This window comes from Pipistrellus hanaki (assembly GCF_964339955.1).
Source record: "Pipistrellus hanaki genome assembly, chromosome: 8".
NCBI classification, from domain to species: domain Eukaryota; kingdom Metazoa; phylum Chordata; class Mammalia; order Chiroptera; family Vespertilionidae; genus Pipistrellus; species Pipistrellus hanaki.
Window position 1 is genome coordinate 79,097,048 of NC_140510.1, and position 27,876 is coordinate 79,124,923.

The 27,876-nt window shown below is 37.8% G+C and overlaps 1 protein-coding gene across 29 annotated transcripts in view; it reads left to right on the forward strand.

Annotated features, from left to right (window-relative positions):
* Positions 1-27,876, forward strand: part of MAP2 (microtubule associated protein 2) — a 223,386-nt gene that overhangs the window by 61,902 nt on the left and 133,608 nt on the right. The gene's annotated exons all lie outside the window — the stretch shown is intronic.

Here is a 27,876-nt window from a genome sequence, read left to right on the forward strand (position 1 = left end):
TTGTAGTACAACACTCATTTTGATTATTGAGTGTTACACTTATTTTGATTAAATAATAAGACCCAGCTCAAATTCATTTGTTTAATAGCCACACATATGAAAAGAATGACTTCTTGGTGAGGCTAAGTCACAATTTAAAGAATAATCAGCTTTCTGATTTTGCAGCAAAACACTTTGAAGCCCATGATTTGATAGCCACATTTCCTAAGGATGATGATGTTGAAAAATTGTTTGTCAATTGCAAATTTCATTAATTAGCCGAGGTTTAAGATGCCATTCCTTTTTGTTCTATTTTCTCTTTACTTGGTTTTATGAGAGATCCCAACCCAGCTAACCTGAGTTTAGTGTAATAGTAGAGTCTTGGAGGGCACTCACAGCAGGAGGCATAGAATTTCATTTATCCTTTCCATTTTTTTCTCTAGGACATGCATTCAGATTTTAAAATAAAATAAACCCTGATTGAAATGAGGACTTTTGTTGCTCATAAAGGAGCAAAGTATCAGTTGCGAATCTTTTTGAATAGGCTTTTGATGAATAGTTAACATAAAGGAAAGCACTGGCTTTCCCATGTGCTTACATTAATCAGGAATTTAGCCGTCCACACCTTTGGTGATCCATCGGATTGCAGTGTCTAGCACATCTCAGGCATAGTGGCCTCAATTGTGCCCCTGCTCTTCTACCCAAATACAAAACATGCACACAGCACGTGCCTACACACACACACACACACACACACACACACACACACACACTACTATTTCTCTCTTTCATATACAAACTGTGTTTTGCTATTCTTGAAATCTATGTGGGTTGTAGCAAATATAATATGTTAAAATAATGCCTACTGATAATTAGAATCTTATCAAGAAAAAAAAGTGAAATATCCACACAAATGATAGTTAAAAGTCTCTGTTTGTAACCAGTAATGTAATGTGTTCATATAGTTTGGTGTTGAATTTAATGAAGACACTTAGCCTGGCTTCCTTTTGTATTTACTCCTCAATGTGTTATGTGTACACTTGCACACATTTAATCCTGGAATTTCTTGTAAGACTTTTTGAACTTTTTGCTACTCGTTTCCTCAGCCAGCTCCTACTCATCTGCTAAGCAGAAGTTACAAGTAGAATGAGATCTTTGGCAAACTATAAATCTTTGAATAAGAAATATTTTCAGCTGAAACCAGTTTGGCTCAGTGGATAGAGCGTCAGCCTGCGTACTGAAAGGTCCCAGGTTGGATTCCAGTCAAGGGCATGTACATTGGTTGCGGGCACATCCCCAGTGTAGAGTTTGCAGGAGGCAGCTGATCGATGTTTCTCTCTCATCAATGTTTCTAGCTCTCTATCCCTCTCTCTTCCTCTCTGTAAAAAAATCAATAAAAAAAAATATATATATATATGAAATATTTTCAATGCACAGGGTTAAGTTTGGATCATTAATTATTTTCATTTTAATTAAAAGCAAATTGTATTTTATCTTCCTTTTGGATTTTTGTTTTATTGTTGGTATGGCCAACCTGACAACTTGATATCTCATTTTGTTTTGGCCACATTTAAGAAAGAAAAAAAATTTAAAAAGAAGCAGCTCCATTTCCCTTCTAACTCGCTTTCTGTTCACACATCTCTCAGAGCATTTGTTCAGACTTCTTTCTGTTATCTTTATTTCTGGCTATGTCTTATCTCCCCCAGCAGCTCATAGCAACTCTTGTTTCTCTGCCCTGGTAGGGCCTTGAAGTGGACACCTAGGAAACGCTTATTGTGTGAATTATAAAGATTAGAAACAACAAGGAACAGTTTTATTACATATCTGTAAACTAAGTATATTGATATATATACACATATATATCATATGTAAGTGTATGTATGTTATAATAATTATAACATAATTATTGTCATAATTATGATAGGTGATGGGAAAAGTTGAGCAAAAAGCATAAGCAAATCCTTTAAAATGCATTTGGAGCAGTAATAATCAATAATCATCAGGTCTAATTCCGAGGATTTAAAATATGAAGGTATGAGAAAAGCGATTGCTTGTTAATGTACTTTGTTTCTGCATTTAGCATAATGTAATAGTTATATACCGATGGATGAACACATACCTAGAATTATAATCATTGGATTGGCATGTGGCAAAGTGACTTTGAGAATCTGGAAGGATTTGCCTAGTTATTTGTTTACCGCTTTAGGGAGAGATACAAAGCTGCTCGAATCACATTTCAGACTGGAAAGACCAGTTAGTCCCAGGAGAATTTGCTTTCTCTTGGGCTGCTTTCTGAAATCTGAATCATCTTAAGCACATATTTTTTCCTTTTTATAAGAACCAATCTTTTCCCATCACAGACATTACAAGAAAGAAATGCGCTCATGATTTGGAACGGGAGAAGTGGGGAGAAGGTGGAGAGGCAAACTCAGTAGTCTCCTCACGTGACCCAACAGGATGCCTCCGGAATATGTGCTTTCAGAATCGCTCTTTATTTTGACAGTCGTGACATACTGAGGAAATTGGCTTGTTGATGCCATGCCACTGAGGACAAATAAGAAAACAGCCCACCAGAAATATCTTAAATAACAAGTAATGGATCTGTTTTTCCCATGTGAGAAAAAAATGTTCCAGCTGATTCCTTTTCTCTTAGCTAAATGTTTGCAGTATCAAATGGCTACAAAAGACAACCGCCTGGCTATGTTTTCATATAAACCCCATGCTTAAGAAATCAGTCCTGTGGATTTAATTCATCGACAAGCTAATCTTTATTCTTTCCCTGAATTCATCCAAAAGAGTGCCATTTCAAAGAACAGCAGGGGAAATCATTTTTGTAGACAATTTATATCATTAAAGAATATCATGACTTTCACTTGAGCCTACACCTTATTAGGGAAGTTTAGAGGAAATAAAAACTTATGAGCACTTTATTCTTATGTAAGACATCCATTCATTTAGAACTCTTTTATTTCTTTTATGGCCTACTTATTGCAAAGTAAGAACTTTGTATTATTAAAAGGGGATATGCTTTCTTGTTTCTCAGATTCTATAAATCTGCAGGAGACTCACTAAGTTTCCTGATTTATTCAACAGAGAATAGAAAATCACCAATTGCTTAGCAGAAGAAGGAATATAATATCTAATCACATATATGTTATACCAGTATAGGTACATAGATGTGCATGCTGGTGTTGCGTAGTTTGCCAGTGAACAATACAAGGGCTTTTCTTTGGGGCATACTCGATGGGCTATTCCAGTTAAAGAAGGTAAAATCATTTGCCTTTTCTGAACAAATTCCTTCCAGTTATTTAGGAATATTAAAATTGTTAGTTGAAAAACCATTTGTCATGACAAACCAAAGTGAATTTGGCTTCATTCCATATTATTCAGTGTCTCATGACCATCAGCATATGTTATTTTAGAGTCTTTGCTATGTTTGTTTTTCCTTCCACTTTTAAAAATCTATTTAGTGAAGGGCTGATTAAAAACACGTATACACATGCATCCATAGCTATATTTATGTATCTACCCACCCCTCTCTCTGTCTCAAATAAAGTTGGTAGTTCAAAAATAAAGCAAGTACACTGACTAATTATTAGAAATTTACTAATTTAAATAGACTAATCTATTTACATTCTAACAATTTATGACTAGAGAAAGTTAGTTACCAGACACAATTTTTACAATTGACTCTTTTGTGAAATGCAATAGTTCTTAAGAATATAGAAAAGTCTTTTTAGGTATAAAAATAAGTAGAAAAATACACATTTACCCAAATGTAATTACTTACTTATAATATGCAAGAATATACCATTCAGTGATGGCTTCATTTATAAGAATTGATCAAATAAGAGTGAACCTCAAATCTTTTGTCTAAAGATGATTCATCCATAGAATGGGAATTACTTTTTCAATATTGTCCTTAAGTCTTTTGCCATGTGTTTGCCAGAAGTAACTCTCTGAGTACAAGACGAATGTGCAAGAATGAGCTAGCCCAATTTTTTTTAAAAAAACAACTATATTGGTCTTTTAAAGACTCATAAGTAAGCTATAAGAAATGCTAGCCCTATAAAGGAGAATAAATCGAACAACAGGGGTAGGAAACTTACATGTTTCTATGGAGGAACCGAAGGCTTCATTTCTGAAACCATTAGGAAAAGTGAAGGATTACTCCTTCTAATTGTGATTTTTTTTTCACCAAAGTTTTTCTTATTTAAAAAATGTTTAAATAAGTTTGGAAATATGGAAAAATGGGTCAGTGAACAGTTAACTTGATAGGCAACTTTATAGATTCAAACACTTTTAAATTTCACTTTGACTCTCCTTTATCTCTTAGGGACTTAGAGCCTAATTCAGACCATCTGGCAATTATGTCACAGGGAGAGGACCTTTGTACCTAGTTTAACTCTTGGGGTTTTCTACCTGTTTAATAAAGATGTAAGTCTTTTACTATTAATAGTGTGTTTGAAGCATATGCAAGCAGCCATGTAAGACAAGGTGAAATTAATGACCAAAGAGAAATTATATATTCAGGTTAGGTTGTTATATAGGTGTTTCAGTGGCATGCAGTCATCTTTTCTTCTGTTTCATACAAGCATGAACAACATAAAAAACTACTTTCAACATATCAGTAACTACTTAAGATATAATATCTTTGGCACTTCAGTAATTGGGCATCAGGTATAAATATAAATTCCCCAGAGAAGTTATCTAAATTGTTTTTACTTGCATCAAACATCATTCTGCCTCCCCCATTGAACCTGGAAGTGCTGTGTTTCTTTTACATTGGAGGAACTGAAAAGGCCAAGGGGAGAGAGAAAAAGCATTTGAAATGCGATTTGACGTGGTCTTGCTTTCAGAAAGTTTTCTCAGGTAAATGGTCTGTCTTTGGATTGAACTTCACCACTCCTGTGTCATGGTTTGCTCAGAGATATTTTCCCCAGTTCATTATTTATCTCAGAAAAGACCACACACACAAATGTTGTTCTTGATACTTATTTCATTATTTAACACTGCCATGAGTGGTATTCCACTCACCTCGTCAAATGATGTATCATTTTGCTGGATTCAGGAGTCATTAGCTAAGGTGGCCCCACATGGAGGTACACCCCCTCACAGGGTGGGAGGTCAGTGAGGGGTGGGGCAAAGGAAAATTTTGAAAATGTTTTCCAAAAAAGAAAAAATACAAAATAAAAGAGCTCAGATAATAACCCTGCCCCCCCCCCCCCACCTTTTTTTTGGCCTGGTCTAGACTTTGGGAACCAGATTGTTTTCTTCAGTATCCTAGTTTCATAGGGATTTGTAAAAGGGTCCTAAATCTGTACTCTCACGTTAAATCTTTGTGTAGATGAAGTCAGCGTACTGGAGAAGCTGCAGTGTCAATGAACCCGAGCATTTATTAATAAATCCGGTATTGAGCGTGCACTTACAGTTCACTGGAGTGCTAGGTTCTGTGGCTCTTTAGAAGTATGGAAAGGGGTTTCTGGAAACGAATGCATGCAAGAAGTCACTAACATGGTGATATCATCACATGCTCATGCAGACATATTTTCTGCACCCTAGAGAGAACCCTGGAGGTTATAATCTACTGCTATTTACAAAGACCTATTAAAAAAAAAGGGGGTGGGGATTTCAGCCGGGTTTAAAGGTGACTGGAATTTAAATAAGCACAACAGGGTGGGGAAGGAAAGAAGTGGCTTTCTGCAAGGGGTCCATGGAAGCCGAGGCACAGAGAGGGGCCTGAGGACCTGGAAGTCAGGAAACCAGAAATGGCGCAGGACAGGTTTGGATCTGGATTCTACCCCTTCCCTCTCTCCTGCGGTCTAAGTCTTCCATGTTTTTCTCTCCACAAATGTCTGTTCAACTACTTTTACGTGCTTCTTTTTTTAAACTATGAGCAAAAATCCAATCCATCCTGAGATTTGTTGTGCTCTTTTTGTGCCCGAAGAACTGTTACATTGAGAAATATTCACGTGGGTGTCTGTTCTAAGAGCTTCTATCAAATTATGTTTTTGTGTTACGTTTCGTGAAAAGAAAAAACGCACACAAGTATCCTGACACATGGAACTGAATGTTCCAACCAGCATTCGTGCTACCTGAATTTATTTTATCTTGGCATTGCTATTCCCAAGCTCGTTTATAATGAAAGGTAAATGGAATAGTAACGTTAGGTATTCTATATCGTTATTCAACTTCACATGGGAATTTTGGAATTTCATCATTTAAATTATTTGTTATATTATATCAAAGGGCTCAACTGCAGGGGAAAAGGCCTAATTGGAATTGGAATTGTTGGGGAAATATAATTAAACACAAAAACTTCTCCTCACCCAAAAATCTTCTCCAAAAAGATATTAGAGAAAGAAAACCATTATGTTAATGATTAAGTTTTAACTAGAATGTGATACTTATTACAGGCAATCCACTAAGAGACTGCAAAGAGCAAAAGCAATGTCACCCTTTTATTTTTTTAAATATATTTTTTAATTGATTTTTTACAGAAAAGAAGGGAGAGGGATAGAGAGAAACATGGATCAGTTGCCTCTTGCACACCCCCTATTGGGTACATGCCCTTGACCAAGATACATGCCTTCGACTGGAATTGAACCTAGGACCCCTCAGTCCACAGGCCAATGCTCTATCCACTGAGCCAAACCGGTTAGGGCAATGCCACCCTTTCACAGAGCCAAGCAGATAGAATCCATTACATGCATGCTTTCAAGATAAAAAGCAACTGGTGCTCTAGTAAGAGGACCACATTTACCTAGCAATTGGCAAGCCCATTTGTATATACTAATTGCCTTTCTCCAGAGGACAAACATCTCATATCTTTATGACAGGAAGTTGTTTTACAGTTTGGAGCAAGGAACTCAGGAAGTTTGACTCTTTCTCTCACTCAGGAACGCGGAGATAGAGAGCTATCTTCTTGTATGTTTGCATAAAAAAAAAAAAAAAAAAAAAAAAAAAAAAAAAAGGACTCCTTGGCCTGGAGCAAACACTCTGGAGAGTGAGTGGCCCCAGGCTTAAATTAGCCAGCATGAAGATTTACATACCTTTGAAAAGGACGGTGAAAGAAACTCTGAAAGAAAAGGGAGAGGGGCAAAGTCTCTAACCTTAGTTCCACAAGGAAAATCAGGCCTCTTATTTTCAGTTTCAATTTCTTTGCCCTTACAGTGAATGAAAACATTGTTGTGTAAGAAAAGCAGCCAATGGATGGGTTCCGTTCTTCTAATATACTGCTGTATATTCTAAAACAAACCAAATAGCCTTTACAATGGAAAGACTTATGAAGTTATCCCTCCTTCCACACACTCAGGCCTCAGGTGGCTGGGTAAGTGAGCAGGGTATTAGTGTTCAGAATGGGCTATATAAAAAAAAAACACATAAATAACTTGTTAAAGTGTTGTCCGATTGGGCATTTACAGCTTTCTGGTGCATTTAAGTAAACTGGAAGGCCTAGGTGCTCATTCAGATGCTAATGATTGGCCATCTGCCTTTTTTTTTTCTTTTTTCTTTTTTTCCTTTTTCTTTCTTCAAAGCAAAACAAGCTGGAGGTCACAGGACCCTAATTACCGCAATGATGAGCTTTCTGGGAGTGATCACTAAGGTTGCACCCAGAGTGAGCATCTGCTGGTGATAAATAGACTGGAGATTACTAAGACGAGGCTTCCTATTAGGCAGCTAATGATTCATTTCTTCTTTTTCTTTTTTAATATATTTTTATTGATTTCAGAGAGGGAGGGAGGGAGGGAGGGAGGGAGGGAGGGAGGGAGGGAGGAGAGAGAGAGAGAGAGAGAGAGAGAGAGAGAGAGAGAGAGAGAGAGAGAGAGAGAGAGATTGAAACATCAATGATGAGAGAGATCATTGATCAGCTGCCCCCTCCTGGGGATCAAGCCCACAGCCCTCGAGCAGAATCAAATACTGGACCCTTTGGTCTGCAGGCTGATGCTCTGTCCACTGAGCCAAACCAGGGGCTTAATCACAAGGAACAACAGCCTGTCATTATTGGGATCGAGAGTCTAGGTCAGTGGTTGGCAAACTCATTAGTCAACAGAGCAGCAAACCGCAGCTCATGAGCCACATGTGGCTCAAGAGCCGCAGTTTGCCGACCACTGAGCTAGGGCAATTCATTTCTTAATAGGTAACTGAAGAAATTGAAAACAGGCCTCCCCATGATGGTACTGGGAGCTCACAAGAAACTTTACCTCTTCCTTAAAGAATTTAAATTAGGGGCTTTGACCATAATAAGAGTTATCACCAGAAATAACTTTTTATGACCTATCTAGAGGGCAGAGCAAGCTTCTAATTACTGAACATCTGCTTTTCTTATCCTGCAAATGACCTTCCTCCTCGCTGAAGCTCCAAGGTGCCTTATCTTAGCCTTAACACAGAATGCCACAAATACCTCATTTTCTCTGTCTGTCTCTGGACTGCTCCTGTTTGTGGGATCTCCGGCTCTCTTTAGGTATGTGGGGTCTGGTACATACACTTGTAATGGAACTTGGTTATTTTCTCTTGCTAATCTGTCTTACGCTGATTTGATTGTTTAGACCAGCAAAACCTTCTATAGAAGAGCAGAGGGAAGTCTCTTCTCCCCCACATATACGTACACAGAGCTCAAACCCATGTGTTCTAATAAAAGAATTCTTTTTCCCAAAACAGTTTTTTTTTAAAATTTATCTTTAAGTTTATTAGTGACAGTTTAAAACCTACGTTTGTGTGTGTTTGTGTGTGTGTATCTATAAAATTAGCATTCTAAAGAAGGATCTGAAGCAAACTCTACTAATGACTAATAGTGAATCAGCATTCTTCACCTACACAAATTTTAGTTCTTTTTGCAAAGAGTAAAGAATGTCACAAAGGCTCAGTGTTTCCCGCAGAAGTATTATTTTGTATTGTTTTGTTTTGTTTTATTAATGTGGAGGTGAAAGTCTAACTTCTAATTACGAGGGGAAATTCTTCAGACAACCTCCGGCCTTCAGAGTCCTCCTTTCACAGGGAAAATGATTCCCCCTTTCATAAGGCCATTTATTTCTCAAGAGCTTAGAGTTTCTTAGGATAGATTTTAGCGGTATTGTTTGCCTTGCTACCTATTACTAATACTTCTCAAACTCAACAGGACTCACACTTTTAAATTTCATGTGTATTATTGGATTTCTTTTTAACCTGACTCACATCTTGCAGCAGTCTTTGAGCAAAACTCTATTCATGCTAAATTGCATGCTGGGCTGTGTGATGGTACCTTGTGAATGCGGTCTGACTGAATTAGTATTGATTAATGGCAGTGAGATGAAAGATAGTGCATTGCATTTTCTTTTGAAAACCCCCCATTATCCTAACTTGCCTCCCAAGTCAGGTTTAGAGCTTCTTATCATTTCCTGTTCCAGTTCGGAGGCAGTCTAAGTTTATTTCCAGTCTGTGTAAAATGACACCTAGTAAATGATTTATTAATTAAACAAATGCTTTTGTGAGCACTCCAGCGTGCCAACTGGTGTGTTAGAAGGAAACATAGCAGGCATAGTCTTGCTTTCTCTTATTCAGATGGTAGTTCAAATAGCCTTTGAAGTATGTACATGCATGAACTTGACACCACATTTATTTGACAAACCTGAATACAATATGGAGTTTGCCAAATGATTTGTCCTCAACTAGTAACAATTTAAAAACGCATCCGTTGATGGCTTTTAAAAGCCTGTTTTGTGGCAGCATCTGACAAGTCTCTCTACTCCCTACACCCCTTTTCATGACTCGGAAAGGACAGGACTTATTCTTCAGGAATCAAGGGTATCTGATTGGATTATAACTTTTCCCTCCCACCTTCATCTGTCTGTCTTAATGCTTCGCCTTGGTTCTTATAAACATTTTAATGTTCTTTGTTTTTGTTTTTAAACACCTGTTTTTGCTGTAATGATTGACATTTGTCCTTCTAACTTCTCACAGAAAGGGCAGGAAAGAGGCTGTGTCACATTAGAACTCTGTCAGTACTGCGCTGCCTTTCACAGCACATTCACGGCCTCGCTGACCTGACAAACCAGGACATTTGGAGTTTGAGATCAAGAATTTAAGCTTCACTTATCCCGTTCGATAACACATTTCAAAGAAGCGTCACTTGCTAACCTCATTAGTTATTGTTTTCATGAGTATAGAGCCCCCATGATATTATTCTTTTCAATAAGTAATAGATTAAATATTTGACAATGCAGTTGGGTTCAGCTTTATAAGACTTCATATAAGTAAAGTTGTAAATCACACACAAAAATATTTTGACAAATCATAATGTTTAGAGTTTGGGTTCAGAAAATGTTGTCTTTATAAATATAATTCAAATGAGGGTATTTTTCCCCCCACTCACTTTTATGTAGAGAAGTAACAAAACCCCGTGGTAAACTAGAGGAACCAGCTCTTTTCAGCATCCTTCCTACCAGTGTTTTGGTTGAAATGATGGGACTCCATTTCTTTCACCAGTTGGATCTCATCTGGAAGATGAGAGGTGACATCAAGAGAAGAGAACAACATAGACTCCAAGAGCTAATCAGAGAGAAAGCCAGGGCCATGCTCTTCTGAAACAAGGCCTAGGTCAGAAGCATCATAAACTTGAGAGCAAAAATGATGGATTTGCTTCAAAACAACATATTGAACTCTAAAGACAGAGGAAGGAAAGTGAGCTGGAAGAAGAGAGCAGGATAAATGAGGCTAAGTCACGTCATTGAAGTCGATTGACAAATCTTCAGTCTCAGACTGAGAAAAATACTGCCCCATCTTACATGATGTTTCAAGAACTGTTTGTGACAAGTACTTTTCCAAGTAACTTGGAAGTGCTATGAATACCATGAGTATTTTATGTTTTAGTCCCTGATCAAGAGTTCACATCAATGTATAAAATAAGTTTCAAATTTCCTCATATGTGTAAGAGGCTTACAGGGATAGGTCTTTCTCAAGGAGAGGGGCATGGCCTGAGACCTCAATCCAGGAAACCGTTATTAACAGAATTACTAATTGGGCTCCTTTTAAAAGCCCTGTATGCAAGTTTGTTTTGTCTCTTTACTTTTGGGCAAATCTTAAATCTTCCTCATTTAGGGAAAGTTTTAGTTGATGCTACTACCCCTTCAGAAATGAAAGTTTCAGTCAAACATGTTATAACTTATGGCAGGAAACATAGGCCAAATAAACTAAAAAGACATCCTCTCAGTACAGCCCACTCTTATGGGTGATGAAATAGGGGCAGTCATGACGAATGGATTTACAGTTGTCTTTTCTTGCTTTTCTAGGGTTGCCTGAATCTGTATATATGTATTTATTTATTTTTAATATATTTTTATTGATTTCATAGAGGAAGGGAGAGGAAAAGAAAGATAGAAACATCAATGATGAGAGAATATTATTGATTGGCTGCCTCCTGCAAGCCCCCTACTGGGGATAGAGCCGCAAACCGAACACGTGCCCTTGACAGGAATTGAACCCAGGACCTTGCAGTCCACAGTCCAATGCTCTATCCACTGGGCCAAACCAGCTAGGCCTGAATCTGTCTTTAGACATGACATATTGCATGCTTAGCAAAGCCTTTTGGTAAGGCACACAAAAAATTGCTATTTGTATTCACCTTCAATTAGTATCAGCAGTAGTTTTTCAGCCTCATATTGTGTATCCTCTCCCCTTGCTTCCCCTTTTTTCCCCATTGGGATGCCTGCTCAGATATTAGTACTCAGGTTTCTCAGGAAGCCTTCCTTCCATTGGGCCAAGGTCTCAGCTGGGCACTCCCACAGCACAGAACTCTGGCCTACCATGGCATTCCACTTTATCCGCATCCCTAAGTCAACATTCGTTTTTCTTATTCATTAGATGCTAAGTGACTTGAAGGCAGGGACCATATATATATGCCTTCTCATTACGGTCTTGTTTGAATGCTGCCTGATATCATCTTTTTGATTCCTCCCCCAGTCATCCCAGTTGCTATTGCTGGCTAGCTGTTTTGGTTATTCCCAGTGCCTGGTGTGCCCCTCTTGACTGCTATCCCGAGCATTTCCTTTCTAACCGCCCTGTCTGGGCTGCCATCTGCCTGCTCCTTCTGCGTGTGAGGAAGGGAACGCGCACGCTGGGTCTCCCGGCCTGCCGCTCCTGACTGCAGCAGTCTCTGTTCTTCCCCACTGACGGCCCCTCATAGACACAGCAGCCCACAGAGCGACAGTGCCTTTGCCCTCAATGAGTGCTTACGGGTCAATAAAAAGAAATCTCTTCAAACTGCATGGGAAGAATCAGCAGACCTGTTTAGCTCTATGTGGCTTTTTATTATTCTGTTTTCTTTGGCCAGATGGTCCGAATCAAGGATGGAAGTGCCCTAGATTTCCAGATTTGTCTTCTACAGATTCACTGTAAAGCACTTAGTGCTGTTTATAGCTTAAGCATAACTTTTATAAAACTCTGTTTGGAAAAGCTATGACTAAGTATGGGTACACATAAAAAGGAAGTTAATGGAAATGAAAAGTCCCCTTCAAATCTGTTTTAAGGCTTCTCTCGGTTAGAAAAACAGAAGCTGCAGTGCCTGCTTCACCAGGGACCAGGCAAGTGCCATTCTCCCATTTGCTAGATATTCAAAATGTAGGTGGGCATATTAAAAAAAAAAATACAGTGAAACCATTTAATGTATCGAAGGCCTACATAACGTGATGTGGGTAAATGTTGTTTCACAGCTTATTTTAGTATCCTAGAGAGGTTGGCATGGAAACCTGGAAGGCATTTTAGGTGCTTGAGACATAAAGATTTTCATTTTGAAAGTCCGATTCATCTTATTTATTTCTATTTAGAATCAATTTTAATGCTTATATCTGTCTAATTTTAGGAATATGATCTTTTTCATAAGCAGAAGCAGCTCTACAGTCAAATTTTTAAAAAATAAATATATATTTTACTAGAAAATGATAAGGAGGTAGGCAGGGTCAGGAGGATAAGTTCCAAGAGTTAAGCAATTAATTCTTTGGTATAAATATAGACCGTGGAATCACATAGAAATGGGTTCAATTGCTGGTTCCAGCACTTACTGGCTATGACGATTGCTATGTTGGTAGCCCCAAAAGGGAGATAAAACTTAATATAATAGTAGCCAAAGGAAATAAATGAAGTAATGTATATAATGTACTTAGCAATGTCTTGCATAAAATCCTTATATCTTTTGCCTGAATATTGTGAAATCATGGTTATAACATGTCTCAAGACCTTCATTAATTTATGTGTAATAAGCTTTTGTGGATTAAAACAAGGATGTGAAAAAGTTCCATGTCAATCCTCCCTACCCCTCTACCCCACCCTCCCAGTTTATTACCTGATGTGTTGTTCTGTTACTGACTGGAGCTCTCCTTACCCCATGATAATTAGTGACCATCAATGTCCCTTGGGGCCCAGAGACCTGGGTTCAATTATTGCCTCTTCTACTCAACAGCTGTGTGACTGTGAATAAGGAATTTCAACTCCGGAGACCTGGGTTTCCTTACGTGTAAATTAAGTAGAGATCAGCCATATGGTTTCTAATGAATATATATTTTGGTTTTTAAATGCTGTGATTATATCAGCTCTAGGTGTCACTGTGGGGTCCATTCTTTTCTTTTTTAAAATATATTTTTATTGATTTCAGAGATGAAGGGAGAAGGAGAGAGAGAGATAGAAACATCAATGATAAAAGAGAATCATTGATCGGCTGCCTCCTGCAAGTCCCAACTGGGGATCAAGTCTGCAACTTGGGCATGTGGCCTGTCTGGGAATTGAACTGTGACCTTCTGGTTCATAGATCGATGCTCAACCACTGAGCCACACAGACTGGGCATGATGGGGTCCATTCTTTATAGCCCCAAGTCTGCCATCTTTGCATACATGCCCAGAGGTTCCCAAGCTTTTTTCCCTCCCTCTCTTTATTAAGGTATTAAGGTATTACATATGTGTCTTTATCCACCCATCCCTTCCCCTCCACCCCCCACCCCTTTTTATGAATGACTTTGTGGAGTAAATTAGCTACTGATTTTTAAAAAAACGTAGAATCTCAGGATATTTGGCAATTTTGCTGACACTGGCTTTCCAAAAATCCCTAGCAAATAAAAACCAGTTATTTCTAAAAACATTTTAAAACATACAGGCATCATTTTTCCATATCCTTATTTAAAATGGCATTTCTCAGGCATGAGACAGCTAAAAAACAATGGTGTATTTGATACCAAAATAACCAAAAGATATGAGTAAGTCGTGATGGGAGAATAATACAAAGGAGCGACTTTAACAGTATAAAATCTGCAGGGTGTGGGCGACTATTAATTTTTGGAAGTGAAATCTCTCTAGGCTGTCTTGCTGAGCTGCAGATGGTTCTGCCAGAGCAAGGCCTTTCCTGAAGGGGCTGGCCCTGGGAGTGACTTGGGTTAAGGACAAAGATCAGCATGCCTCTGGAAAGGGTGTCATGGCACCATGGTGTACAGCTTACTCCTCCAAAGCTTCAGCCCTTCCAACTAAAGTTTCACGGGGATACAGAAGACTCTCAAGGTTCATTTTGGAAATTCCACCAAATACTACATTATCTTTAAAAAAAACAGCAGCAAATATTCACATGAAATTCTATATAGTCCAAGAATTCTGTACCTTTATTTAAACTTTTAGTTTCTATAACAACTTACCTTTTTTTTTTTCCTCCTGAAGAAAGTCTGGGAAAAAAATCTTCACTATATGAGCTGATTAGTTCCATTTCCTGCAGTATTTCTTTTCTTGTGGTTGCTGGTTTCCAGCCAATTCTATTTTTGCATTTATTTTCTCCATCACATTTATTTTTTGAGTAGAAGAATTTTTGTGTTTTTAATTTTGTGTCAAAATGGAACTTTTCTCATCGCCATGTCATGTTATGATTTTGATGGTTTTAAAGCTTAAAAAGCAATGCAAAGGAGATATGTTTACACAATTAAACGTTATCACGGACTTTTTAAAAAGATCTGATAATGCTAAAGTATTTACAATCATCACTGGATTGGGAATGGCCAGTCACTTTTTTTTAAAACCTATGCTTTTGAGTGTAGCAATCGCCCTGATGCAGCTGTGTTGTAAAAGAGGAAACGAGGAGTCTTGGAAGTGACATCATGAGAAAGCAGAAAACTGAGAGATTAAATAGTGATATACAGCAGCCCATTTCACTGTCTCAGTGCAGTAGAGGGAAATTCTGAAAGTGGAGGGAAATGCAATTCAAAAACTTGCAAATGAGTATCCACATATGAGTACCTAGGAGAGGTACAGGAGTGAATGTTTGAGACATTTTTCAGTCTTTTGATTTTTAGTTTGTTTCTTTCCTTTTTTGGGGGGGGGGTGGTGTTTGAGTCTTTTGGGTTTGCGTTTAGAGCACGCAGTAGTCATTTAGATAGAATGCATGAGCATTTGCAGTTCAAGATGTAAGCATTTCTAACTTTACAAAGGCAAGGTCTTCCCCTGGGAGCAAGTCCTGTTTTTCTGCCTAGAATTTATCAATTAATTGAACTATCTGTGCTAAATCCTCTCAGAAATCCTGGCTAACCGAAGTCCTCTTTTCTGCCCTCCTGAAAGCGAAAGAAGGAAGTGTTGCTGTAAGAACTCTAAGTCAAGCAGGATCGTCGTTTTCTGGTCATGGTTATTGTGTATTGGACAATTTTCATTTCAGGTCTGAAATGTAGAATATGCAGAACTCTTTCCGAACCCTGATCCTCCGCAGCACAATGATGGGAGGGGCTATAGTTTGGAATCTGTAAAGCTGACTGACCACAAAACCAACACATAGTTTCTCTTCTCTCCCAGACCTACTTAAACTAGATCTGTGAATGTGTGAATGCCCTGGACCTGTAGGGAGGAGGGCTCTCATGAAATTCTGCACCCTCACTATCTGGAGTTCTTTATACTAGGCCTGGCATCTGGGGGATGAGTAATTACTAAAGTTACAGGTTACAGTTGTCTCAGTTTCTTGCGGCAGCTCTCATGTCTGATATCTATCTAGTAGGCATCCTTCCCACATCGCCCTGTGTGAAAACGGAATACTTAACTCCAACCTACCCTGCCCTTCATTTTTTTCCATGGCACTTATAGACATATCTGATACACTTTCTGTTTATTTTTGTAATTATTTATTGTTTATTTCCCCTAACTAGAAAGTTCATGGGAGCAGGAGCATTTTATGTTTGATCACTTATGAGTCCCTAACCTCCAGTACAGTTTTTGGCATATAGTAGATGCTTAATAAATATTTGTTGAATGCATAAATCTAGCTGCTCTCTTTATACAGCCACTGCTGTCTACTGGTCTTTGGTCTTCCACCTTCACACACATACCTTTTGCCTGTCTCTTTTCTCTTCCTCTTCATTTCCCACAATTCCCATCCACCACAGTAACTCTCTTTACTAGAGTGAGGTTACCAACTTGAATTAGCAGCCGCCTCTACTGGATCTTTCTCAGATGCTTAGTGTGACACCATATGTGGCTGTGCTCTCCTTGAGAGAAAGGTTGAGCTTGCTCTTTAATTCCTTCTGTTTATTCTTGATGTGGAACAGTGGTTCTCAACATGCCTTCCCAAGAGCAGCAGCAGCAGCATCATACGGAACATTTTCTAGAAATGTAAACATTTGGAGCCCCCCCCCTCCTCCCCCGAGACCTACTGAACCAGAAATGTGGATGCCACAGCAACCATTTATCAAGCCTCTACATCAGTGTTTCCCAAACTTCTCTCATGATGAGAATCACCTGGTGGAGTTGTTAAAACACAGATTCCTGAATCCCAACTAAGAAGTGCTAAACTAGAATTTTTGAGAACATATAGGTAAAATTGCATACCTAACTTAGTGCTCTGTATATAAAATCTGTCTTAGAGCACTAGTTAAGTATACAATTTTACCTATATGTTCCCAAAAATTCTAGTTTAGCACTTCTTAGTTGGGATTCAGGAATCTGTGTTTTAACAACTCCACCAGGTGATTCTCATCATGAGAGAAGTTTGGGAAACACTGCTCTACATGATCATGATGCTAACATGTGAGAGTCAGAGATAAGACACAGATTGCATCACTAAAAAGTAAATTTTTTAAAAAGAAAATAAGATTCCATTTAGTTAGCAGGGCATTGAGTCCAAAACAACTTGTAGTGAATGCATTGCATATTGACTAAATTGAGTAAGTAAACTTTTCAGCAAACAATTGCATATGTGCTTTATAAAGTAAAAGTAAACGAGCCCCTGGGATCATGGACATTGCCTAGTGTGAGGGAGAAAAAGCAAACATCTCCTACGAAAAGTCTGTTAAAATAACTCTTCAAGAGAAAGAATATGGGTCCCATAATCAGGACTGTTATTTATTAGTGTATCCAATCTTATAATGACAAAGGGTCTCCCACAATCCCTTTTCAATTGTCCTAAAAGTAGATTTCCTTTTGAAATAAGTAGGAGGCAAGCAGATCCATCCATTTCTAAAGGGTTTTAGCAAGATGAAAAATACTCCAGGGAGAAGCAATAAATACTTTGGGCAAAATATATACCACTAAGTACCTATAAGCCATTTATTTCTCAGTTTAACAGTAAACTTTAATTGTCCTCCTAACTATCGTAGGCCAGTAACTTACTTCTCTGACTGCTAAAGTAATTTGTCAGGATTACATATGGCCTAACTTTTTGCTTCTCCATTGGTGACTGTAGAAAGGAAACAAACCTAATAATTTTATGAGTGTTGATTGCATACTTCTTCTTAGATATGTTTAGTTTTTACTAGATCCTGGGGCGGATAACCAAGACCCACTGAAGTAACAGGAGCTTAAGCTAGTGCAAGTTCGCCACAGTGTTCTCTCATCATGAAGGACCCAGATGCCCTCTCATATTTTTGCCCTGTCATCCTCAACGTGCAGCTTCCATTTTGTGGGCAAGATGGCGGCTTCTGCTTCTGCTGTCTGGTCACACATATGTTCTGGAGAGCAGGAAGGGGGAAGAGTAGGAGAAGGGCGTGGTTTCACCCTTTGAGCTGTGTCCTCCTAGTCAACACACATCTATCCCATTGGCCGAAATTTACTTGGTCACACTTTGTTATCGCGATGAAATGTGGCCTTTATTCAGAGTTAGCATGCACCCAACTAACATTTGAGGATTCCTTTGCTGAACAGGAAGAACAGATTCGATGATGAAGGACAATGTGTAGCCTTTGCCATATAAGAATGAGCACTATTTTGTTAATCGGAGGAGGAAGCGCAGAGTATTGGTGTTGCAATGAATGCTCACTGTTCAGTTGCATGATTATAGGACAACTATAGATAGGAAATTAGATATCTCTTGTAAATTGTATAATTTGAGATCTTAAAGATGCCTGTTTAAATTAAATCGTAAATTCTAGTAACTTGTGTTGATAAGAGGACAAACATTTATAGAATTTCAGGCCACATGCTAAATTTCTAATAAATATTATTATTTTTAATAGCCAACTAGTAAAATAGGTTTTCAACCTCTTTTATAGTCGAAGAATCTGCTTTTTTAGAAGAATTGTTTAGTTTGCTCAAGATCACATAGATAATGAGTGGAGTTAGATTTTAATGCATTACGGTATGATTACAAAATATGTGTTTTCTGTATCCTGGTCGCTTCTCAGTGACACTGGCACTGTATTTGATTTGTTTCATTTCTCTTTAGATCCTCCTTGTGAAGGATTTCACCTGTAGCTATTGATTGAATCAATGAAATACAGAATCCACTATTTTTGTTGATGCTGTGAAAAAAAGTTATTTCATTTGTAAACTATCCAAAGTCATCAAGTGACTTAGCTATGTTTAGTTTCTGACCATATCCAAGTAATGGCTAAATTTTGATTGAGCAAATTAGGTTTAGTAAAATTAAACAATTTCCCCATGGTCTCTAGGCTTATAGCCAAGTGAGCCTAGATTCAGGTTGAGACTGTCTGAAATCCAGAGTCTTCCCTCTAAACCCTGCTCTGACACCCATGTACACTAACATTCAGATTCTGAGCGGATTCTGGCCATGTCTGGATGGCTCTGCTTTAGTGCATTATCACTAAATTTATCTCCATGTTAGCTGGATCCATGGAATTTTGAGTCACAAAATGAATGACATCCTATTTCTTTACATCCAAGTGGATATGGACTAGGTTTAAAAGGCTCTTTGCATTTGCCATTTTCACTCAATTGGTAAATTGTTTTAGTTGACCAGTAAGTTTGATGAAATTTTCACAAGTAAATTGAGTGGTGGTTTTAATGTATCTTAAAAAGTAGGCTTGGCTGGCTGGTGGTGGCTCAGTGGTTGAGTGCTGACTTATGAATCTGGAGGCCAGGGTTCAATTCCCAGTAGGGGCACATGTCTGGGTTGTGGGCTCTACCCACAGTGGGGGGCGTGCAGGAGGCACTTGACAAATGATTCTCTCTTATCACTGATGTTTCTCTCTCCCTCTCCTTTCCTCTCTGAATACAATAATATATATATTGTATTTATATATATTATTCTGTGCTCAATGCCCCTTTTTACCACTTCAAAACCAAGTCTTAAAAAAAAAAAAGTAACTTTACTTCCACATTATTCTTCCCTAGTACCTCTAATTCCCTCGTCTAGATAGATAGATAGATAGATAGATAGATTTTTTTCTGCTTTCCTTTTCTATTTTCACTGTAGAAAGATTTAAAAGTACAGAACAGTATAAAGAAACAAATAAACATAAAGCTCAGGACTCTACCCCCCAGATGCTACAGTATGCATTTTGGCAAATTTCCCATTAGCCTTCTTTTGTCATTTGAAAAAATTCTAAGGTATGGGGAATTTTTTTGTTAATAGAATACAGTCCTTTAAAACAAAGGTCTGATTATCAGGGCTTACTACCAGTTGAGATTAAGACAAAAGGTTCTGGTGGTTCTGGGCGGGCAGTGAGGACCCAAATTGGTTTATGTTTGGGAAGTCAATGTAATGCCACTCTCAGGGGAGAATAGGAGAGGACAGGGGTGAGACAGGGTGATGTAGCTGGTCCAGGTAAGCAAGTTCTTTTTAGGAATTCTATTGACACCAGGACAGGGGACATCGGGACTTGGCCAGCAGGAGGGAATGGAAGCTGACTGCTGGCAGATGGAACCAGGGGATCCCAAGTGAGTTGGTCCTCAAAGGGCTACCTAGCTAGCTGCCTGGCCGCTCCAACGGGCTGTGCAAAAACACCAAGATCACTCACAAAAATGTGTTCAACCTCCACTTTGAAGCAAGGCCAAGGCCAACTTCATTATTTCTGAGCCCTGCAAGTAACTGATGTGAGACCTTTTGTTAGTTTGCTATTAATAATTGCTAACATTTCTTGAGTATGTGTCCAGCATTGGCTGACTTATTTCCTGGTGTTATCTCATTTAGCCCTTACAATATGTCAGCTATTCTTAGGATCTCCATTTTCCTGATAAGGAGTCAGAGGCCTGGAGAAATCGATGGCTTTGCCTAAGGCCACGTGGATAAATAGAGAGATAGGAATTGCAGCCCAGGGGTTGTCTGACTCCAGAATCCTTACTCTTAACTACCACATGGCCTATAATTTAGTATTTTGTCTTCGGTTTATGGTGGGATTCTAAAGTTTTTAAGCTAAACCTCAACTTTATTCATTTAGAACTTGGAACTATATAACAAGATTATCGTTCTTAATTGCCACAAGTTCTATAATACAAAAATTACAATTCAATAATAAGTGAATTACTACTCTGAAATAGCAATAGTGTCAAAGCTAGAGTAACAAGAAGTATCTATAAGATAACAAGGTCATGTACTCTGCCTAGTGTTTTGTTGAATAGAATACTTGCATATTATATTAAATGAAAAACTTGCATTTTATTTTTTAATAGCTTTTGGGGACATATAATCCAAATACCATTCATTTCACTTATTGTGAATATACAATTTAGTGTTTTTTAATTTATCCACAGGTATATGCAGCAATCAACACAGTCAACTCTCTTATTATGTCAAAAACAAATCCTAAACTCTTTAGCTATCACCTTTCCATCCTGTCCCTCATCCCCAGACCTAAGCAACCATTTATCTACTTTTTGTCTCTATAGATTTCCCTATTCTGATTTCATATGAATGGAATCATATACTATGTGGATTTCTTTTATTTAACATCCTATATAATAAAACCCTAATATGCAAATTGACCTAACAATTGGTCGCTATGATGCACACTGACCACCAAAGGGCAGGCACTAAATGCAGGAGCTGCCCTCTGGTGGTCAGTGTGCTCCCACAGGGGGAGCACCGCTCAGCCAGAAACCGGCTCATGGCTGGTGAGCCCAGCGGCGGTGGCATCTTAGTTACACAATTAGTTTTCATTAACTGGATAGTCAGAGGGAGATATTCTTGAAATTTAATATATATTTTAATCCTAAGGATAATAGGCATTTGCATTTATCTTTTCCAATGTGTACTACATTTCTCCAAAACCAGTTCATTGCCTGTTCCATTGTACCCAAAGCCATGGGCAGAGAAAAGACACATACTCTCGTACCCTTTTGCTCTGATTCAGTCGATTTTTGGTTGAATTATGCTTTATTTAAACGGCCTTTTTAAAAAAGCAAACACGAATCTCACTTTATTATGATGATTTTGTCAAGAAGGGATGAAGAACTTGTTGGCATATGAGCCAATTATATAAAACAGCAAAAAATGTCAAAGTCGTGGTAGGAAATTCACTACTAACTCTTTCAACAGGAACGTCTATCACTACAAAGGTTATGAATCCAAAATATCAACCCACTCCACTGCCTTCTTCCCTCCTTCCTCTAAAAATAAAAAATCATAACCACTGATAAATCCAACAGAGCAATAGTCACAGTCACAGATCCAAAAGGTCAAAGGTTCCTCAGCAAAAACTGGTCCGTGTTCATGATCAAAATATTCACTGATGCTCAGGTGAGGGGGACCAAACTGAGTCCACTGACTGTGACCTTGAGCAAGTTACTCAATCTGCTGAGCCAGATACTATTGTCTACCTGAATGTTATAGATAAAATCATATGCTGTGAGTTTGACATAGATGTCAAACAGCAAATAGGGTTGATGTTATCATTTCCTTGCTTTTGATACCTCTTTGAGCAGCAGAAGGGAAAGGAAATTAAGCTCCTATTGGTCAGCAAGGCAGCTTCCTGATAAAATGCATTGAAGGCTGAGTCTGAGGCAGGTGAAGGAAACAATATATTCAAGAATAACATCAAAGAAGCCTTGTCTTCTCTGTTTTAGAATCACCCCAAGGTTATTTCAGACCTTAAAAAGAACTCGGCTTAATTACAAGTCAGTCAACAATTACTAATGGAATGACTACTAGTTACTCGATACTGTGCTAGATAATGATGAGGGCTACAGCACAGGCGCATAAGCAATGCCATTGCCCTCATAACCCTTGAAATATAAGGAAACAAAGCTAATATACATACAGAAATAGTGCACAACACACACACACACACACACACACACACACACACACACACACACCTGCAATTACCGTATTTTTCGGACCATAAGACGCACTTTTTCCCCCCAGAAGTGGGGGGGAAAAGTCCCTGCGTCTTATGGTCCAAATATAGCCTACACATATACTGTAAAAAAAAGTTTTTTTACTTGCCCGGCTCTGTGTGGTCTCTGTGTGCTTGCCCGGCTCTAAAATGGTTCTAAATGCTGCTGTTTACTTTACAGGGTTGATTACATGTGTTTATGACTGTGATGTTGGGTTTTAATGCACATAAAATATTTTAGGACACTATTTGTTTCAGAATCTTTTTTTTCTTCATTTCCCTTCTCTAAAAACTGGTGCGTCTTATGGTCCGGTGCATCTTATGGTCCGAAAAATACGGTAGTTTCTAAAGTGTGTTATTTAGAAAATTGTACAATTTGACTTCATTTAGCCATTGTATAGAAACAACCAGAATATTTTCTTAATCATGCATCTAGTTACCTTATTAATTATGAGTCTACATATATAAGTTAATTCAAAGTATATTGAATTTAAAAAATATTTCTTTTAGTGACTCGTTATTTAAATAAACCTGGATATGCATTAGTTTTAAGCTTATAATTGGGCATGGAGGGTGCTAATTTATATTAGGAAAAAAGTAAATTATATATATATATATCTCCATTTCTTCTTCTCTACAGTTCTGTACGGTAGGTCTTATAGTTCGCCATGAGGTAGTGGAGGGCCAGAGAGATTAAACAATGTATGATTCAGGAAACCAGGATTCCTATCCAGGTTTGTGTAATTTCAATGCCCATGGTATTTTCACTTCACCCTTCTTTAATATAATTCACTTTATTTACTCTTTTACTTGAAAGTGTACCTGGAGCCCAAAAGGTGTGGCTCAGTGGTTGAGCGTCGACCTATGAACCAGGAGGTCACGGTTTGATTCCTGTCAGGGCACACATTCAGGTTGCAGACTCCATCCTCAGTGTGGGGCAAGCAGGAGGCAGCCAATCAATGATTCTCTCTCATCATTGATGTTTCTATCTCTCTCTCCCTCTCTCTCCCTCTCTTAAATCAATAAAAATATATAGTTAAAACAGTGAACCTGGAACTCACAAATAGGGTAGATTAGTTTGGATGGATTATTTTGCAAGATAATAATTTGATAGTTTAGACATGTTTTTTTTTTATAAAATCTCAACATCTATAAATCATAGACGTAATAAAATATGTTAATCAAAATAAAGGTACAATGTAATATACTTATTGTCATTTAATGAACTAAAACTTTAAGTCTTACTTGGTGGCGGAAGTAAACATACTATACATATTAATTATGTAATGAAATATAGTATTCACAAATATTCTGGGATCACAACTCTTCTCTTAATCAGTGCTACCTTAATCTAACATGATGGGTAAAATAACATTTGGAAAACATTAAAGCTGTTTTGCATCTGTTTCTAAGGCTTAAGATTGTTCCAGGTTTCTTTACATGGCAGGCACACATATGTTTTAAAGATTTTAAGGGTAGTTTAGACTGATACTTCTTTCCTCCCAATAACTTTCTCTGCAGAAAACAGAGCATTGATTCCTTAGCTTTGAAACTGCATGAAAATGTTGTATCAAGTTTTATTTTTGTGATGGCTTAAAATAGTAATTGTGTGTTAACTATGTGAGACCTCTCTCAGAGCTTTCAGTCTGTAACTTTTATTTCATTCTCTTCCTTTCCTTTTTGTTGTTTTGTCATATACCCCAACAATATCAAGGCAATCTTGAAAAGGAAAATAACAAAATGGCATTGGGAGGAGTCTTTATGAGCTTGAGGAAGAGAGAGTAACACCTTGACCATGGGAGGAAGGACTACATGAGGGATGCTTTTATTTACAGAAGCCTCAGGGCTTTAACATAAGTTATTGCAGCTGGTCCCTTCTTTCTTCATCTTCCTGTATCACTACTCAGGCCAGCACTGGGGGATTTAACCTTGAGAAACTCATTCACCCCTGGAGCCATAGCTCCTCATCTCTAAAATGGATATCACTCATCATAATTTGGTGGTGATTGTTTTCAGAATTAAAAGAGATAATTTTTGTAAACACATTATTTACTTATTTATTTAAACCCATTGAATTACTGGGTATAGGCAGAGAAGAAGTGAAATCACAATCATGGACTTGCTTACCATTAGATTCCACATCCATTTTTAAAAAATACACTAGCTCAATAATGGGGTTTGATTCTGTATGTTGTCAGCATTGTGAACCATCGATGTTTTTATGGAGATTGGAGCAGATGTTACATGTACATTCGAATGCAATTATAGCACGTACTTCATCATTCAGGGCTTGAATACCCAGTGTCTCAATTGCATCAGCCTTTATTAAACTAGAATATTCTTCTTCTGGCCCTTTCACTGCTCATTAGCCTATCAGAACTTGAGCAGTGGAAGAGGAGGCAGATAAAATAGAGTCCAGACTATTTTTGCCACTTTTTAAAGCCCTGTTGTTAATTTTTTAGGGGATTTCAGCTATGGAATAACCGTATGAGTTTTCCATTCTAAGTGGGTGGCAGGGGTGGGGGTGAGGGGGATCTGGCAGTGACTGGATTATTTTACACATTTAAATCAGGTTATTTATACTCTACCAATTACTGAAAGTAAGTGAATTTCCTGCAATGTGCTAAACTTTAATTTACACTTTGCCATCTGTCTGTGTCTTAGGGATTTAGTCGATTCTGCCCATAGTGTCCTTTTGTAGATGAAATCCATCTATGCAAAGGTATCTTGCTTTTGTAAACTTGCCTAACATGCACGAATGGGCCTAAATCAGAGATACTAATCCTAGTAAAGTCCAAGTAAAATAATTTTTTATTGTTGCTTTGGGTTTTTTATTTTTATGATGTAGAGCTTGGAATAAATATTAATCAGTTGGCCTTGTGACAACAATATTATGATAACAATGCAGCTGACATTGTTGTAACATTATTAGTCAAGTGACATGACAAGTATCTTATTAACCTGAGAGTTTGTTTTCTGTTTAAATTAATCATGGCATTTCTTCTAGTGAAGTAAAAAATGCTTAAAAAAATCAAATTAAAACATCTTATGAGTTGTTTATAGTACACAAATTGCTACATGTATTTATTTATTCTTTACAATTTAAACTCATAATTTTTTCTTTTTAAAAAAGAAATTAGGTGAAGTTCAGTAACTTCTTGTGACATTAAAACTCAATAGTTATGTTTTATAAATTTCGAGTTGAATGTGAGGAAGTGAATAGTACTCAATTAAATCTATTTATAACACTAGATGATATTTAACCAGCTTAATTTACATTCATGTTCATTCATATGTGTACAGGTGTCTGTATATATGCATTCTCTTGTATGTATGTCTTTATATGTACTAGTATATGTATGCATGTAGGTACACACTGTATATATAAAGTTATACACATTGACATACATATATTCAGTTACACAATGAAATATATGTGTGTGTCTATCTTTATATATGCACTAGAGGCCCAGTGCATGAAATTCGTGCATGGGTAAGGCCAGATCTGTGGGGTGACCAGTGGGATGATTGGGTCTCCACCCACCCACCCCCGCTGGCACCTCCCTTGGTTGGTCTGGGGCCTGCGGGCTGGGGACAGCTCCTGCATTGAGTGTCTGCCCCCCTGGTGGTCAGTGCATGTCATAGCCACTGGTCATTCCACTTGTCATTCTGCTGTTCGATCAATTTGCATATTAGGCTTTTATTATATAGGATATGCATCTATTTGTATGTGGCAGTATCTTTAATGCTACATCTAAAAGACAAATGATAAATAGTTGTGTATTATCAGTGTTGTAAGAGACATAAGAAACTTGTTCTGTAGAGTCATGTAAAGCTGAATTTTAATTGGGTCTGCCCCTCACTGAATATATAATTTTTCATTTCCTTGAGCCCCAGTTGCTCACCTGTAAGTTGATGTATATCTAAAGACAATGAGACAATATGAAATGTGACAGGCACAGATCCTGAGATGTATTTGGTTTTCAGAGTTAGCTGACCTTCACCTAGGAATGAAGAAATACAGAATATTTTTGAGTCTCCAAAGGACGTACTTTGTTAAAAATGAGATAAAGAATATGAATATGATAGACTTGGCTTTCTAAGCCATGAGATGAGCACAAATTAGAAGGCATTTCCTATGATATTTTTATTTAATAATTCTCCAAATAATGCCAATTAGAAGAATTAAGTAACTAAAACTCCCCCCCCCTTTTTTTTAATGGTCTTGTCCTTGAGTAAGAGAGAAAGATTGACTAAAATACAAAATTATGGAATTCAGTAGTCCGGTGGCTAACGCTTCAAGTGTAGCCATACACAATGGCTTTCCAGTGAGTCAACATATAGAAGAAACTTTTAAAGTTTGATGCATATTTGGAAATAAAATATTTAAAATGCTCATTTTACTTATCCAATGGAGAAATGACTCCAATTATACATATCCTGAATTGTCTTTTTGTTTAGATTCTATGAGTTGGCATAACGGCATCCTTTCTTCGTAAATTGCTCATGTTGACTTGTGCGGAGAATGTGTGAAAAATATGCTTCCCTGAACAGAGACAGCTTAAATGAGGAGTTTGACATACTTGCTTGCAGGTTGGCACTCCACTTTCCTCTAAACCAATCTTCACACAGAGCCACCCCCTAAAAATGCATTCCCTTGAATTAAAAACACTGCGTTTGTTTTACCAACCTACAATATTAGTGCCCTTTCTCACAGTTCTGAAGTTTCTCACACGTTGTAATTTTAGTCATCACCGCTTCCAAGGTGAGAGAGAGCTCCGCATAATCAGACAGTCAAGGTGTAGAGATGCTTAAAATACCAGCAGATTTTAAAGCTTGAAAGCTCTAAAGAAGAAGGAAGTGATGCTGGTAACAACGATCCCTGTATTTATGTGAGTATGGAAGGTTCTGTAGTCATAGCCCTGGGTTCAGATTCCTGCTGCCCCACTTACTTGCTATGTGTCTTGGGGCATGCTCCTTAATCTCTGTGTGTGTGTGAGTTCCCTTTGTCAGGTGGGGAAAATAAGGCCACTGGCTTCGTAGCAGTTGTAAGAATGTTGTAAGGATTCAACGAGAAATCCATGTAAGACACAGCACAGTGGAGTTGAAATAAGGGTTAGTTGAGGCTGTAATTTCCATTCGTTAAATTAGTGGTATTTGCCTTGCCTAGAAATAAACTTGTGCATGTGCTTGAAGGCCAGAATTTTTTCGCATGTTTAATACTGGGACATAGTTGGTCCTTTTACCAAAAATGATATTCATTGTGCAGTAGTCTTTAAATGGAAGAAAGGGAAGAAAGAAGAACTTTTCCCATGTTTTCCACTCAAACAGTGAAGCTTTATATAGTGCCTTTTTTTCCCCCTTTTCCTTTTTTTTTTTTTTTTTTTTTTTTCAAATAAAGCAC